The sequence below is a fragment of the Herpailurus yagouaroundi genome, unplaced genomic scaffold (assembly GCF_014898765.1).
Source record: "Herpailurus yagouaroundi ecotype Mexico unplaced genomic scaffold, PumYag 29, whole genome shotgun sequence".
Taxonomy (NCBI): Eukaryota; Metazoa; Chordata; class Mammalia; order Carnivora; family Felidae; genus Herpailurus; species Herpailurus yagouaroundi.
This window is the reverse complement of record NW_024412377.1, coordinates 102,444,961-102,457,291: the sequence shown is the minus strand read 5'-3', so window position 1 is coordinate 102,457,291 and position 12,331 is coordinate 102,444,961. Positions and strand designations below refer to the sequence as shown.

Genomic DNA, 12,331 nt, shown 5'->3' with positions numbered 1-12,331 from the left:
ACTTTATGTTAAATCGTGAAAATGTAATAGATGAGAATGATTCTTAACATCAAGGGTTGAAAAATAGAACAGTGAGCTGAATCTTTAGCAAAGACTTTTCAGATTTAATATCTTCTGTGATCTCTGTCCTGTCACCAATTAGGAATTAACTGAGTTGATTTACTCTAAGACAATGTATGACAAAAGTATTCGTTATCTAATTAGAGATAAAAGTGGATCAGTATCTTTATTCCTGCCTTTTTTATAATGTTCCCTTTTTTCAGAGGCAGAGAAAAGGTGTTGCATGTACTTCTCCACAGATGGGCTAATCACACCCTGAATTTACATCAGTCTTCATAATAAATGTCCAGTGTTTGGTACGAGTAGTTAGTAGATTTTTGTTGTGAAGACCACTGTCAGGCACTGGTTACAATCTCCTAGGAATCTGTTTTATTTCTCAGTGTGCTTATCGTTAAAACTGCTAGTGTCTTTAATAGGAAAATCAAGAGGTCTGAGAACATAGGAAATGACTGAGCAGGATAGGGCCCGAAGAATTATTAATAAGGAACATCAAGGAGGCAGGTGTTAAAACTTACTTTCTGGTATTTGCTGAATGTAGTAACCTTAGTACAGTTCAAACACCATTAGGGCCTCCTAAGCTAAAACATCAGACAACCAAAAATAAGTAATTCTTCTTGATTTTTTCATGGATTGGATTTTCATGTGCATAATATTGGGCATAGTGGCCCCCAAAAAAGATCATGTATTCATTCTCACTGAGGAAAGAATTATTTTAAAGCAAGTGTTATTTGACTTTGAAGAAGGTAAGGCAACTTGTTACATGTAGAATAACCGATTCCCATTGGGGCCCATTGTGCAAAGGGGGTTAAAGAATTAGATTGATAGCATCCTACAAGATGTCCATCTAAATTTCATCTATATGAGGTGTTCCACACCTCTCTGCATGTCTTCAGCTTGGTGTCACTTCTCATACCTGATGCAGATGACAGTTGAAAGCCATAGGAGAAGGCAGTGACATGGGTTATCATTGACTACTGGCATGATGTTAGACAATTTATCCTGTTTGTCATTTTCTGTAGTTAGAAGTAGTGCTCTCACTTGATTAGTTATGTGTTTCACTGGCTTTAAAAGAAACAGTTGTTAAAATATAAAATTGTTTTCTTTTCTTATAGGTCCTTCAGTCTTGGAGACTATGAGGGAGCCTCTGCACCCAGGGAAAATGTTACCCTTTACAGGGGGGAAGGGTAAACCAGTAGGGAATACAGTACAATCCCAACCCTACTGGGAGGGGCGGGAGGGAGGTGTTGCCGTCACTGTATTAAGTCGATGTTGGGAAACGTTTTAACATCTGGAGCCTTTGTGGGTGGAAATCTGTCTCCAATTACAACTCCGCACTGGATGTGAAGAAGCAAAAACAAAAAACAAAACAAAACAAAACAAAAAAAACAAAACCTATTCAGTCTACTCACAAAACAGTACATCCTGGAATATTATGGGGAATTGTACCAAAACAAGAACCACATAAATGATGCATAGGGATAAGAAAGAGGAAAAATTCTATAGCGCACAATAAAGGAAACCTAAGAATGGGGTTACAAACAGTAAAGAAACTTTTTTTTTTCTTAATTTAAAGATTTTTATAAATTTTCCCACATGATGGGGCCTTGTTTTTGCATGCTGATGAAGAACTACACAAATGAAGCTAATAGAATTAAAATCAGCTTGCCTACCCATAGTAGAAGCAGGTTCTTGGAAGTTACAATTTAAGGTACCCCAAAAAAGTTGGAAATAAAACCAAGCAAATTTAAACAATGAAGCACCCTGTGAAATGCCAAATGAGTCACTCCTTTTACCTTTGTGGGATGGGCAGGGAGGGAGGAATAAATGGGGTTGGGCATATCAAACTAAAGATTGACATCTTGATTTTGCATTAAAACATTAATGTAGTGGATATAATTTGATGGTTGTACTTCATTAGATTTAATTTCTAGGCCAAGACGTTCTTTTTAAAGTGCAGTTTAAGGTTCAGGCATGCATTCTGGCTCATAGTGATTGAAAGTACTTTAAATTAGTGGGGAAGTAGCATGCTTGCATCACATAGAGTGAGATTGGTATTCATTTACCTCTGGTGCGCCAGTGTGTGTTGCAGTTTACCAATTCAATATAGCCCTGCATTTAAAATTCCTTTTTAAGATTTGTGGATTTTTTATTTTTATTAAGAATATAGATATAAAGTACTGTAGTTTACAGCTAGGCCTTGAAATATCTTTTTAGGATCTTGTTAGGAGTAAGATTGATATTGTATTGTGTGTAACCTGCACAATGTGGAAAGCTGATATACCTGTGCAAAATCTTTGCCTCCGTGCTGTCAGTGTGATGTGCTTTCTGCATGGTTATATACTACTAGTGATTTTATCAAAACTTCTAAAACATAAAATACATGGTAAAAGATCTGTAAGAGGCTGCATAAATGTTAGTTGGCACATAAAGACAATTGTAGAAGTTGAAGACATGATTGCTATATCTCAATGTTTATTCCCACTCAACATATTGCCTTCTAAGCTTTCTTTTTTTGTTCAAAGCATGATCTTAAAGATGTTTAAGTTAATGGATGTAATGCAGGGTTCCTACACTGTATTGGCGCATGTTGGTGGCCCTCTGTGCCCTAGACAGATGCACACAGGGTGCAAGTAAAAAGCTACAGAGTGAAAGTTGGTTTGGATCCTCTTCATTTCATTTGTTTAGCTTTTCTGTTATTTTTCTCTACTTACATGTATTCCTGTGAATAAATCCTTGTTAAGTTAACCCTTTACTTTTCCTTCCATGTGTATTTTCTTATATACTGTGAATGTGAAAACCTAACTGGTACACTTGATCTTGTGTCCATATGAAAGTGCAAGTCTTTATTAATTTGGATTGCCTGAACAGTGTATCCCATGATGATGAAGGAAAATGGAGAGATTTTTCTTTTTAACTCTGCTGGTCAGAGATGAAGCCACACCTTTCCATTTTTCAATGCTGCATATTTAATCTGCAACAAAAATGTTAAGCCATAACAACCTTTTTATATTTTAGTTTGTCACCTTTGCATTGCAGAATAAATCCTGAATAACCATTTTTATAAGCAGTTGCTCCTCTTTGCATGGTTCTGTTCTTCTAAAGGTGTTGAATGATACAGCCATTGCACTGAAGTTTGAGTTGTATGCGTGTGAATTTAAAAATACCGTTTCAAACAACTTCAAATGCATGGTAGCATGCAGAAAGGTTTTTGTTACTGTGTGTGTGTGCGTGTGTGTGTGTGCGTGCGTGTGTGTGTATATGTGTGTATTTTTTTAAACATGTTCTTTCACCTTTTTCCCTCTACTTTGGCTTTGCAAATTTCAGTCTGTAGAGCCCAAAATTAAGTCCTATTTTACAAATGTCCAGTTTGGTTTTTTGTTGTTTTTTTAATTATAAAGTTGGATCCAAAGGGTATGTAGCATTTTGCTTTCTAGTACCTTGCTTCATTGGGAGCTCCAATTTTGCTTCAGTCTTCAAAACCTGATTAGTATAGCCATTTTATCCTTAAATCCTAGTGACACTCTGTAGTTTGTCAAATACTTATTAGAATTTAGTGTTGGAGATATTTTAGTATTCTGGAAGAAGTAAAATATAGATTGAAAGAAATGGCAAAATTCTTCCCTGAACACTTTAAAACAAACCTATAGAAACAACCCTCAGTAAAATTATCTGGACCTGTGATTGACGATTCCACACTGACTGAAAAGCGATTTGTTACCTCTTTGATTAAAAATTGGTTTTTAATTAAGCAGATATGTAAGATGGAGTGTGCCCATTTTTGTAGTCACTTAACCTGTTTTAAATTTAAAGGAAATTTAATTTAAAAATAGTCAAATTAAGGAAATATGATTGGCAACCTGAGATTGGGTTGGGTTTTTTGTGCTTTTCTGCCCTTGAGGTTATTGTTTCTCCCTAATTTATATTTCAGATACGTAGTATAGCCTAGGAATTTGCAGAAGCCATTTAAGTTCTCTTTTGAGGTAAGCTCTGATTTAGCATTTATTATTCTGATAAAAATACATCATGGGATATATATAAAGCAACTTAATTCTTGTGTAGTCTTAATAGTTTTGAATGTTGACTGAATGTCTATGAAATCGTGTTTGTCTTTGTTACATTCCAGTGTTTCTGCCTCTTGGCATGCTTAAAGCACGGCTTACTTCATCTGCTCCTTCCACACTAAAGTGCTGTTAGTGTGCTCAACTACAGAAATAGCCGCTGCTAAGTGATGTAGATTTTCTACTTGAATATTTTTATGTTGTAGGAACCTCAGGAGGTCAGTGTTTACTGTTTTATATATGCCTTCTTTTTCCTGTTCGAGCTTCTCTCTTTGAAGGATTCTAACAGAACAAAAGCTGCTGATCAACCTAAGTTGGAAACAGAAAGTGTATTTAATATAATTTAAATGCATGTTTGGCAGTTCAGTGTTGTAGTCGGTTCATTAGCAAGTGAACTTAGTGCCACAGAATTCATTTATTCAGGAAAGAATTTTGCTTTTTGTATTGTCTAATCTCTTTAATAACTTCATACCGTGTAAAAAAAAATCACTTTTTTATATTTTTTAGTTGGTTATTTCCCAAATAATCAACATGTAAATAATCTTTTAGAGCCAGTTCTGATGCTTTACATTATTGCTACTTGATTTGTGACGCAAGTTAGGTTTCAGAAGAATAGATTTTAAGACACTTAACCAAGCCATTACATCTTAAAAACGAAAGAAGTAGCATACATTTTGTAATTAACATATTGATAAACACTGTGATTTTTTTTGTTAAGACTTTTTCATTGATCTGAATTGCTTAAATTGCATATATTGTAAAATAGGATCAGATGTATATTTTAAAATAATTTGAACTGACTTTTCCTCTCTTGAAATGCTTTGTCTACTCAGTTATGAAATATTCAGATACAAGTTTTATCTCAGGTGAATACTCTTGTATCCTTTTTGCTTTGGTGACGTATGCTATAAAGGTTCATCGTACTTAGTTTGTTTTTTAGTGTATTTCATGAAGAATCTTCGCATTTAGTCAGATTTTCCAATCCTTACTCTAGCAGACTAGGGTGGTATAGATCCCTCCTGGCAAGCCTTTTGCATGCAGGTTTACCTTGAAAGTGAGTTCAATTTGGTCCTCCTTTTCTCCAAACTCTCAAGATAGGAAAAGGGGTTTTTCTGTCCTGTCCTGAATTGCCCTGCATAGCTGAGATGCCAGAATTAAACTAATTATATCTTAAGCTCTTTAGTCTAAATTTAACTTTAAATCCTTTGCCATAAAGAAAAAAGTGGTTTTTTTGCTTCATATAATTAATCTATATTATTCATATTGAATGTATTAACAGATAACGGTGCAAAAGACATTCTTCCCAAGAGAAGAGTGTACCATGCGTAACTGCAATTTAAATCCTTCTTTAGTAGTACTTTAAAATACAGCTTTGCTTATTGAGTTATTTTTGCAAATATTACAAGGGGAAAAACACTAACTGTTGCTACTAGTACTGTTACTGAAGTGTAGGCATTGAAATCTTAAAAACTAGGGTCTTCAGATTAAGGGATAATCTAGGTGAAAAATCAGATCGATAAAGAGCTGTGTAACAATATCATCTAGTAATAATACCATGCAAGAGCATTGTATACTTACTTAGTAGACTTCATACTGTATTAAATACGGAGATATTTCTAATGCCTCTTAAAATTAAATTTTGCATAAAAGTTTTCATTCACTTGTACACTTTCCAGGTGACTTGTGACGAATTTTTTCAGTCTTAATTTAGACCTTTCCCCCATTGGTATTACTTATATGTAGAGGATTCTTTACCTTTATTCCTGATTCTTATACATGTTAATTTTAAGGTATACATTTAAATTAATAGCAACTGTTTATTGTGATTTGTATCCCAGAATGTATTGTGTTTTTAAAAAAAACTGTATGCATGATTTTAAGGGAAGTTAAAATGGTGATTTTTTTTTCTCACCTCTTGTACATTTTAAAACCAAACCAAATCTTTTTGCCAAGCACTGTATCACTAATTAGGAAAATAGTATTTTCCCTTTTGTTGAAATTTTTGTTCATCTACCATAGAATCCTCTTTTACTATGGCTTGGTATTATGCAGAATTAGCTATTTTGCAAGTCTAATTATCTTCCTCAAAGCCTACTATAACATGGTTAGCCTGTAAGGCAGTGTTTGTCCCCTCCTAATGCCAGCCTCATAAAGGGGTTTCGCTGTACTTTCCCCATATTACCTTACTGATGTTTTCCTGTGTGGATATATAACCAAATTAAGATGGGATGATTTCTATGGAGATAATAATTAGACAATACTGTATAATTAATTTTACTTAGTAGATGATCATCTGTGAGAAGAGATGTTTAAACGTGGTTAATGACTTCATATTATAAAGCAGTTTTACAATTAATATTCATGTTAACATTGGGTGCAATAATTTAGTAGTTTTAGCGTTAGTTATAAATAACTGGATCTTTCTGCTGACAACTTAGGTTGTATGAGTTATGCTTAAAAGCTTTAAATCTGATGTTTCCTGTACCTGCCACACTATGTTAGAATGTGTCCTTCAAATAGATCCTCCTGCAACTTCTCAAACTGTACTAAATTGATATTTCTTGAAGTCTAACTCTGTGCTAACAGATCTTCATTTTAAATAGAATATGGTTTTAATTTTTGATAAGCTGCTGAATTTTAAAGAGAGTTTTTTGGGGCCACCAAATATTTTGGATCATGCAGAGAATATATATTGTACTGTAGTAATTTTGTATTTACATTTGTATGATGTGACATAATAGATGTGAATGTTAATCACTGCTTGACTATGTTAATAAAGTTGTTTAACTATAGATGTTTCACTCTGATTTTTAATGAAAGGAAATGAGCTTTCTTTCCCTCCCTACCCCCCATTTTGGGTCCAGATCGGTCTTGTTGTGTTGTTTTTTGTTGTTTGGAGATTTTTGTTTGTTTCAGGTTTTTTTCTTAGCTTACATATAGTGCACTCTTGTTTGGCAACCATTTTTAAATTGAAGTATTTTTTATTTTTATAGTTCAGTAAAAATATTTGTCCCACATTTAACTGCTATTGTTGGTGTATTTTCTAAACAGATTCTAGGTTCAGCTTTTTGTGGACAAGGAGGGAAAAATAGTGCTCTGCAAAAGGAATTGAAAAGATGAAGTCCTGAATAAAACATCGTGAGGATAGATTGCATGAATGTGTATGGATGTGTGTCCTATTAAGGCGAGATTCCAGGGTTTAGGACTTAGATTGTGGGAAAAAATACTCAAAGGCAGCCTAATTATTGGTCATTCAAGATCCTGATTTGCTGCTATAATCTCAAAGAAACTGTGCCTGAAAGTAAAAACTTTTGGGTTTTTTGGTAAGTCTTTTAATATTTTTGTGAAACTAAAATACAAATGTTAGGATGTTTTCAACTTGATCCTTCTTTTTTTAAATGATGGGCATTTTTATCTTGTGATTACTTCATAATTCGTGTTGTTTTAAGTAGGTTACCTATGATTCTTTAGGAGTGATTGGAAAAGAAGCTTTTGAACTAGACAGCTCTTGAGTTTGGACTTGTTCCTTACCATACCAGTTGAATGTAGAAACTGAAGCTGTGACTGTCATTTTGTAATCCTTAATCTCAGAGTCGTGTTAACTGGATGTAAGACAACCTCTTGAAACATCCACATTGATTTCCAGTTCAACACAATTGCAAATTACAGTTCAGAAATTCAACACCATTTCTAAACCATTGGCAGTAGCGCTCCTGGGGAAATTGGTATACTAAGAATCTTAAGGTTTTTGTGCTAGCCGTTAATGTGATTCATTCTATGCCTCTTATAATGATCTTTCTCTGACACTGTTTTCAGTTCCAAGTATTCTTTTTCAAGCCTTTTGAAGAATTTCATTAAACAATTTAATAATTGACCATTTCTGTGCACCTAGGAAGATAGTGAATTGGTGCATTGCTTTTAGTATCCAAATTTACCTGTTAATACACATTGACATGATAGCTACACTCTTTCCATGAACAGTTTTACAACCATCTTAATACTTTTGGACATTCAGAAGTTCTCATTTTTCACTCTTAGAAATAAAGTTGTGGGGCACCTGGGTAGATGGCTGTTGGTTAAAGTGTCTGATTCTTGATCTCAGGATGGTGAATTCAAGCCCTGCATTGGGTTCCATGTTGGGTGTGGAGCCTACTTTAAAAAGAAAAAAAAAAAAGTTGTGATGAATGTCCCTGTGCTGAAATGTTCATACGCCTGCAGTGATTTTCTTGTTTTTAGTGGAATTGCCGTGTCTAAAGGAGACAGCTGCAGCCCAATTTCCTTTCAGATAAAGTTCTAATTTTCATACCCAGCAGCAATCTCAGTGAATGATGTTGTATGCTGTGAATTATAATTTAATAGCAAGGTTTTCTAACTTTAGGAAATTTTATATACAAAATTCATCTTCATGTTACATATTTAACATTTGCTAAGTCTTCTGTCACAGGCACATTCCCTGGTTTCATGGAACTTAGATTCTCTTGTAGGAAGGCAAATAAGTGAGTTACATGGTGGCAAGTGCTAGGGAGAAAAAGCAGATGAAAGGTATTGATGGTCGGAATGAGGCTTGCTATTTTTAATGAGATGAGGGGAGATAGAAGAAAGTCTAAAGGGTGTCACGAGCAAAAACTTGAAGGAGCCAGCCCATAGATGGCTGGGAATGAGTATTTAAAAGTAAAGGGGGCAAGAAAGACCAATACCTTGAGACAGTAATAGGTTTGGTATGTTTTGCATGCAAATGAGAAGAGTGTAGCTCCAGCACTGGGTGCAAGGGAGAAGAGTAGTTAGATATGATCCAAGAGGTAACTGAAGGCCCAATGGTATAGGTCAGTTTTGCACTTGTGAAGTAAGGAACCATGGTTGGATTACCTGGCTGTATTTTAAAGGAGGAATCCAGATTTGCCAACATGAGGATGGGTTGTGTGAGGGAAGAAATCAAGAGAACTCTTAAGGCTTGGTCTGACTTGAGCAGCTGGAAGAATGGAAGTGTCCATAATTAGAATAGAAATAATCCAATATTTGGGTTGAGACATCCATGGGTGGGGCGGGGGGAGAAGTAGAGTAGGCAGTTGGAGGTCAGCGGAGATAACCTGGCTAACAAATGCAGAAAAACTGAGAGTGTATAAATGGTGCTTCAAACCATGAAACTGAATGAACATCATTAGAGGACTAGGGGAAAAAAAGGAAAGAGACACTCCAACACAAGTCTTAAGAATTGATAAAACTATAGGGGAGCATGGTATTCTGATGAACAGAAAAAGAATTTATATTTAACACAACGGAGGTCATTTTGACAAACTTAGGGCTCTGGAAGACTCAATAGGAGCTCTCTTCCTCCAAGGGTTGAAAGCCTGTAGGTTTTCCTTTTCCTCAAGGTAAGGTAGTTTTATGTTCTAGAAATTAAATTGTTCAAGAAATGTGGAAGCTTGTGAAGAGTGAGCAGCCCAAAGTGGCCAGAGATACAGAACTTCCCTAAATGATTAGCAGCTTGTAGTGTCGAAAGTTAAAAACTTCCCCACAAGATTAGCAGCCAGTTTTTTATTTAAGATATGATTAGCCCAGAGTTCATGTGCCAAAGCAAGAGATGGATGCCAGAGAAATTATGAGAGAAAGGTAGTAAGTATGGGGCAGTCTCATTCAGATATTTTCTTTTCAAATTATGGCTTCAGAAATGAAGAACTGCTTCATGAACAGGTAGCTCAAAAGAACTAAATCCAGAAACATCTAAATATACATGAAACTAGTATATGATACTTAAGTGAAAAAAGATGAATTTGACAAGTGTTGGCAAATCTGGGTAGACATCGGTGCAAAAAAAAAAATATTCCTATCACACTAAGAAAATGCTAGATCTAAGTTGAAACCTTAAATTTTATTATATATATATTTTTTCCTTAGCACGGGGAAGGCATTTCTAGGTATGATACCTCAAAAGTCTTGAAAGAGGAGATTCTTTAACAAGCGTAAAAATTCTGCATGGCAAAGTAGAAACCTGGAGGAAACTTTGCAGCTCCTTTCACAGAAAATGGTGAATTTCCTTAACTTCTAAAGACAAGTCAGTAAGGCAGCTCAGTAGGATATTAATAGTTCACAGAAGGCTAAATACAGCTTTATACATATATTCAACTCCGTCAACTGAAATTCATACTTGAGTTGCTTTCACATTGACGAAAGTTAGAAAGCCGTGGTGACGGTGCACTCTTCCCTGTGGAGTACGGAAACAGGAATTTGTGCACTGCTAGCAGGAGTGAAATTCATAGGATATGAAGGGCAATTTAGAAATATCAAAATTTAAAATATGTATATCCTTTGGCCTATAAATCCTCCCCTAAGTGACTTAGATGGTAGCCCATAATGGCAAGATGCCACACGTCTTTTCACATTCCTAAATGAGCAAAAATTGAAAATACCACAACAGAGGAACAGGAACTCTCACAATACTGATTTAATACAACTACTTGGCAAAACAATTTGCCATTACCTAGTAAAGTTGAACATTTGTAGATGCTAAGACTCAACAATTCTACGACTATCCCTTAGAATAACTCCATGTATGTGCTAGGAAACCTACAAAGATCTTCATATCAGCTTTGTAATTGTAAAAATGAAAAAAGGAACAGTCGAAATGTTCCACACAATGGATGAATTTTAAAAGTACTACTGAGCAGGGGTGCCTGGGTGGTTCAGTCTGTAGAGCATGTGGCTCTTGATCTCGGGATTTTAAGTTCCGAGCCCCACATAGGTTGTAGAGATTACTTAAAATCTCTCTCTCTTTTTTTTAAAGTGGTACTGGGGCTACGGGGTGGCTCAGTCTGCCCAAGTCATGATCCCATGATTCGTAGGTTCAAGCCTCACATCCAGCTCTGCGCTGACAGCTGAGAGCCTACTTAGGATTCTCTCTCTCCTCTCTCTGCCCCTCTTCACTCGCTATCTCTCAAGTAAACATTTAAAAAAGAGTGCTGAGGGGTGCCCAGTTGGCTCAGTTGGTTAAGCGTCTGACTTCGGCTCAGGTCATGATCTTGTACTTTGAGTTTGAGCCCCATGTCGGGCTCTGTGCTGACAGCTCAGAGCCTGGAGCCTGCTTTGGATTCTGGGTCTCCCTCTCTGACCCATCCCCGTTCATGCTCTGTCTCTCTCTGTCTCAAAAATAAACAAACAAACAAAAAAAAAGAGTCCTGAGCAAAATAAGCTAGGGTTTTGATAGAATACCTATAGAAAAACCATTTATATAAAATTCAAAAACATGAAACTGAAAAATACATGCGTAGGAATGTATATGTGTATAGTGCAAAACATGTATAATACAAAATTAAGATGTTTACATCTTGGAGAGCTGAAGGTGCAATGAGTGAGTTGTGGCTACATTTTATGCGAAAGCTTTAAATGGTACATAAATATGTACTCATGTATGTTTCACACAACTTTTTTTTTTTAATTTTTTTTTCAACGTTCATTTTTGGGACAGAGAGAGACAGAGCATGAACAGGGGAGGGGCAGAGAGAGAGGGAGACACAGAATCGGAAACAGGCTCCAGGCTCTGAGCCATCAGCCCAGAGCCCGACGCGGGGCTCGAACCCACGGACCGCGAGATTGTGACCTGGCTGAAGTCGGACGCTTAACCGACTGCGCCACCCAGGCGCCCCTGTTTCACACAAAACTTAATAAGAAGGTCATTTTTTATAATCAGACCTGAAGGCAAGTTACTTCTGGTAACACTTCGTGGGTTAGCTCAAAGTCATTTCAATCTAGTATACTTAGGAACTAGAATTTTGTTAAACTTCTGAGGTACTCAATACTTTCTAACAAGGCCAGGTAATACACTTCTCTGTTCACCTTTCTGGCATCTTTACTGATAAGTTTTTTCTAGGTATTTTATTTTTACATATTCACTTTGAAGACACATTTTCCCAAATGAGAAAGTTCATTTAAAATGTTGTCTTCTTGAGGCAATTGGGTGGTTCCGTCAGTTAAAAGTCCAACTCTTGATACCCAGGTTGTGAGTTCAGGCCCCGCGTTAGCCTCTGAGCTGGGCATGAAGCCTACTTAAAAAAAGCAGAAAAAAAAAAGATGTCTTCTTAACACTAATTTCCTTATCACAACTTAGACTTTCAAAAATTTAACTCATGTTCAAAAGCCTCTTTATATGAGGGAAGGAAGAAATTAACGGTTACTAAGCCTTTCTTCCATGAACTTTGGGATTTTACAATAATTTGTGG

At 35.9% G+C, this 12,331-nt stretch overlaps 1 protein-coding gene across 3 annotated transcripts in view; it reads left to right on the top strand.

Annotated features, from left to right (window-relative positions):
• Positions 1 to 6,910, top strand: part of TNPO1 (transportin 1) — a 99,014-nt gene extending 92,104 nt beyond the window's left edge. For all 3 annotated transcript variants that reach the window (XM_040451076.1, XM_040451056.1, XM_040451066.1), the window contains exon 25: positions 1,173 to 6,910. The gene's annotated coding sequence lies outside the window, so the exon portion shown is untranslated. The remainder of the gene's footprint in view (positions 1 to 1,172) is intronic.
• The last annotated feature ends 5,421 nt before the right edge of the window (positions 6,911 to 12,331 follow it).